Below are 5,868 nucleotides of genomic sequence, written 5' to 3' on the forward strand. Positions count from 1 at the left end.
ACTGCTTTTGGCAAAGTGGCATTCAATGGAGTTGCACACATCCTTCATTAAATGTTTGAGTACCCTACCCTAATACTATATATCTTTCAATGGAGGCCATTACTTAGTGGAATATTGGGAGGATAGTTCTTGCTTCATGTAAGAGGTGGAAAAAAATAACCTCTGAGGTTATTTCAAGGCTTAAGATTTTGTATAATTCTATATTTTCTAGTGACTTTTCTCCTCTCATCTTCCCTTACTTGCTTAATTAGTGTCAGATTAAGTATAAAAAAGTCTGGGGGGGGCGGGGCAGCTAGGTAGCACAGTGAATAAAGCACCGGCACTTGATTCAGGAGGACCTGAGTTCAAATCCAGCCTCAGACACTTGACACTTCCTAGCTGTGCGACCCTAGGCAAGTCACTTAACCCCCATTGCCCTGCAAAAAACCACAAACAAACAAACAAACAAAAGTTTTGCTTTTAACTGCTCCTTCCCCGAAGGTGCCCTTCCTTCCTTCTCTTCTCCCCCCTGCTTATCTCATTCCTTTCCCATTTCCCTCAGGGCAAAATATATTACTATACCCACTTGAGTATACATGTTATTCCCTCTTTGAGCCAATTCTCATGATAATAACGTTCACTCACTCCCCTACACCTTCCCCCTCTTCCCCTCCCCTCCATAAGCTTTTTCTTATTTCCTTCATGTGAGCTACCTGTCCCCAGTCCACCTCTCCCCTTCCACCTTCCTAAGTGCATTCCTCCTACCCCTGAACCCTATTTTAAAGATATCATCATAGATGGCAGAGAGGAATCAGCAAGCTGCCTGAGCTCTGCTTCTGTTCCCTCTAAAAGAACATTAAATCAAGCCTCTAGACAGATTCTGAAACTACAGAACCTGCAAAGAGACAGAGAGAAACAGTCTCCCAACCAGAGATAATTTAGAAGACTTCAGGAAAGGTTGGTCTGGCTCAGGCAAAAGGGAGGCGAAGCCCAGGGCAGCAGCGCAACATCAAGGGGGTTGGGGCAACTCAGAAGGAAGCTGCGGGCCACAGCCGAACAACTGAGGTCCCTGGATCCTGGCTCAAAAATCTGGTGGCTCAACAGGACAGTGGAAAAACCCACCTGCACCAGCTGAGAGGGCAGGTTGCCAGCTGGAGGGCCACAAACAGGATAGGCGCGACTAGGCCCACTGATCCCAGCATGCTCAGACAGGAAGTGCTGGGCGGGGGAACTCCACACACCATAAAGGCCTCACTGTAAAAAGCCTGTGACACAGCACCTATACCACAGCACAAGAAGCTCAAAACAGGGACCCTAGTGCCCCCAGAACAGACCTCAACTTAAAAAATAAATTAATAAGCTGCAATAATGAGTAAGAAGCAAAAAAGAGCCCTCTCCTTTAAGAGATTCTGTATCAACAGGGAAGAGCCAAACACAAATTCAGATGAGGACAATACTCTCAAATTGCCTACATGTTAAGGCTCACGAGGGAAGTTGAATTGGTCTCAAGAACAAAAAGCCTTCCTGGAAGAGCTCAAAAAGGATTTTGAAAATCAATTGAGAGAGGTAGAAGAAAAAATGGGGAGAGAAATGAAAACAAAACAAAAAAAAAACTATGAAAAAAGAATAAGCAGCTTGGAAAATTAAGCACAAAAATTGACTGAAGAAAACAACTCCTTAAAAAATTCATCTGGCCAAATGGAAAAAATGGTGCATAATCTCACTGAAGAAAACAATAATGCCTTCAAAAATTTATTTGACCAAATGGAAAAAAAAAAAGGTACATAATCTCATTGAAGAAAACAATGCCTTAAAAATTAAAATTGGACAGTTGGAAGATAAGGAATCCATGAGACACCAGGAATCAGTCAAGCAGAATCAAAAGAATGAAAAATATAGAAGAAAATGTGAAATACCTTATTGGAAAGACAACTGATCTGGAAAACAGATCCAGGAGAGACAATTTGAGAATCATTGAACTGCTTGAAAGCCATGATCAGAAAAAGAAACTGGACACCATATTCCAGGAAATTATTAAAGAAAACGGCCCTGATATTATAGAATCACAGGATAAAATCATCATTGAAAGAATTCACAGATCACCTCCTGAAAGAGGCCCCAAAAGGAAAACTCCAAGGAATCCTGTAGCCAAATTCCAGAATTATCAGGTGAAGGAGAAAATACTCCAAGCAGCCAGAAAGAAGCAATTTAAATATCATGGAGCCACAGTCAGGATTGCTCAGGATGTGGCAGCTTCAACATTAAAGGACAGCAAGGCTTAGAATATGATATTCTGGAAGGCAAAGGAGCTTGGATTGCAGCCAAGAATCTATTACCCAGCAAAACTGAGCATTCTCTTTCAGGGGAAAAGATGGACATTCAATGACATTGGGGACTTTCAATCATTCCTGATGAAAAGACCAGAACTGAATACAAAATTCAATCTCAACATACAAGACTTAAGAGAAGTTTAAAAAGGTAAAGAGAGGGGAAAAAAAGTTACTCAATTAGGTTAAACTGTTTACATCCCTACATAGGAAGATAGTACTCATAACTCTTAAGAATTGTAAATGGATGTGGGCAGAGAGAAGGATTGTACACAGAGGGTATAAATATAAATTGTCTTTGATGTGATGATACAAAGAAAATTAAGGGGTTAAAAAGGCAGTCTATGGGGAGGAGAGGAAAGGGGAGGTGAAATGGGGTGAATTACATCATATGAAGAGGTGAAAAAAACCTATTATAATAGAAGGAAAGACAGGAGGGGTGAACATTGTTTCAACCCTACCCTCATCAGATTTGATTCAAAGAGGGAATAACATATATGTTCGTTGGGATAAAGAAACTTAGCTCATTCTTTAGGGAAGTAAAAGGGGAAGGGAAAGGGGGGGGGCTGATAGAAGGGAGGACAAAACCAAGGGAGAAAAGGGTAAAGAAAAGGAAGGGGAGTGATAAAAAGGGAAGGCAGATTTGGGGAGGCAGGGGTAAGAAGCAAAATGTTGGTGAGGAGGAATAAGGAGAAAGAAGGGGGAAAAAGTACAAAGGGGTAAAAAGAATGGAGGGGAAGAGAGAGTTAGTAATAATAACTGTGAATGTGAATGGGATGAACTCTGCTATAAAACAGAAGCGAATTGCAGAGTGGATTAAAAACCAGAATCCTACAATATGCTGTTTACAAGAAACACATTTGAAGCAGAGAAATACACACAGAGTAAAGGTAAAAGGCTAGAGCAGAATAAATTATGCTTCAACTAAAGTAAAAAAATCAGGGGTGGCAATCCTTATCTCAGACAAATTGCAGACAAAAATAGATCTGATTAAAAGAGATAAGGAAGGAAATTACATCTTGCTAAAATGTACTATAGATAAAGAAGTAATATCAATATTAAATATGTATGCACCAAGTGGTATAGCATCCAAGTTCTTAGAGCAGACGTTAAATGAGTTACAAGAGGAATTAGACAGTAATACTATCCTAGTGGGGGATCTGAATCTCCCCCTCTCAGAATTAGATAAATCTAGCCAAAAAATCAATAAGAAAGCAGTGAAAGAGGTGAATAGATAACTAGAAAAGTTAGACATGATAGATGTCTGGAGAAAATTGAATGGGGATAGAAAGGAATATACCTTTTTCTCAGCAGTACATGGCACATTTTCAAAAACTGACCATGTATTAGGGCACAAAAACATCATAGTCAAATGTAGAAAAGCAGAAATAATAAATGCATCCTTCTGAGATCATGATGCAATAAAAATTACATGTAAGAAAGAGCCATGGAAAAGTAGACTGAAAATCAATTGGACACTAAATAATTTCATTCTAAAGAATGAATCGGTCAAACAACAAATCATAGAAACAATCAATAACTATATCCAAGAGAATGACAATAATGAGACAACATACCAAAATCTATGGGATGCAGCCAAAGCACTGCTTAGGGAAAATTTATAGCTCTAATTGCTTACATGAATAAAAAAGAGAAAGAGGAGATTAATGACTTAGGCATGCAACTTAAAAAGCTACAAAAAGAACAAATTAGAAATCCCCAATTAGATACTAAACTAGAGATCCTGAAAATTAAAGGAGAAATTAATAAGATTGAAAGCAAGAAAACTATAGAATTAATCAATAAAACTAAGAGCTGGTTTTATTTAAAAAAACAATAAAATAGATAAAATATTAGTTAATTTATTTTAAAAAAAGAAAGAAAACCAAATTACTAGTATCAAAAATGAAAAGGATGATGTTACCACCAATGAAGTTGAAATTAAATCAATAATTAGGAATTATTTTGCCCAACTATATGACAATAAATTTGACAATCTAAATGAAATGGATAAATATTTACAAAAATGCAAACTTCCCAGGTTTGTAAGGAAATAAAATCCTTAAATAAGCCCATATTAGAAAAAGAAATTGAACAAGCCATTAATGAACTCCCTAAGAAAAAATCCCCAGGGCCAGATGGGTTTACAGGTGAATTTTACCAAACATTTGAAGAACAATTAATTCCAAAGTTATAAGAATTATTGGGAAAAATAGGTGAAGAAGGAGTTCTACCAAATTCATTTTATGACACAAATATGGTGGTGATACCAAAATCAGGCAAAGCAAAAACAGAGAAAGAAAATTATAGACCAATTTCCCTAATGAATATTGATGCTAAAATCTTAAATATGATATTAACAGGGAGATTACAGCAAGTGTTGACCAGGATAATACAGTATGACCAGGTGGGATTTATATGAGGAATGCAGGGCTGGTTCAACATTAGCATAACTATTAACATAATCAACCACATCAATAAGAAAACTTACCAAAATCATATGATTATCTCAATAGATGCAGAAAAAGCTTTTGACAAAATAAAACACCCATTCCTAATCAAAACACGAGAGCTTAGGAATAGGTGGAGGTTTTCTTAAAATAATGAGCAGTATTTACCTAAAACCATCAGCAAGCATCATATGCAATGGAGATAAGTTAGAGGCCTTCCCAATAATATCAGGGGTGAAACAGGGATGTCCATTATTACCCCTATTTAATATTGTACTAGAAATGTTAGCTATAGCAATCAGAGAAGAAAAAGGAATTAAAGGAATTAGAATAGGCAAGGAGGAAACAAAACTATCACTCTTTGCAGATGATATGATGGTAGACTGAGAGAATCCTAGAGAATCAACTCAAAAATTACTTGAAACAATTAACTTTAGCAAAGTAGCAGGATATAAAATAAATCCACATAAATCATTTCTATACATGACCAACAAAGTCCAGCAGCAAGAGATAGAAAGAGAAATTCAATTTAAATTAATGGTAGATAATATAAAATACTTCGGAGTCTACTTGCCAAGACAATCCTAGAAACTCTATGAACACTATTACAAAACAGTTTGCACACAAATCAAATCAGATCTAAATATTTGGAAAGATATCAATTGTTCATGGATAGGCCGAGCTAATATAATAAGAATGACAATTCTACCTAAATTAATTTACTTATTCAGTGCCATACCAATCAGACTACCTAAAAATTATTTTATAGAGCTAGAAAAATAATAACAAAATTCATCTGGAAAAACAAAAAGTCAAGAATATCAAGGAAAATAATGAAAAAATAAATGCACAGGAAGGTAGGTTAGCTGTACCAAATCTGGAGCTACTATAAAATGGCAGGTATCAAAACTATCTGTCATTGACTAAGAAATAGAGTGGAGGATCAATGGAATAGTGTAGGCACAGGAGACACTTTAGTAAATGACACTAGTAATGAAGTGTTTGATAAATCCAAAGACTCCAGCTGCTGGGATAGGAACTCAGTATTTGACAAAAACTGCTGGGAAAACTGGAAGATAGTATGGCGGGAATTAGGCATAAACCAACATCTT

Source organism: Dromiciops gliroides, chromosome 6 (assembly GCF_019393635.1).
Source record: "Dromiciops gliroides isolate mDroGli1 chromosome 6, mDroGli1.pri, whole genome shotgun sequence".
In the NCBI taxonomy this organism is placed as follows: Eukaryota; Metazoa; Chordata; class Mammalia; order Microbiotheria; family Microbiotheriidae; genus Dromiciops; species Dromiciops gliroides.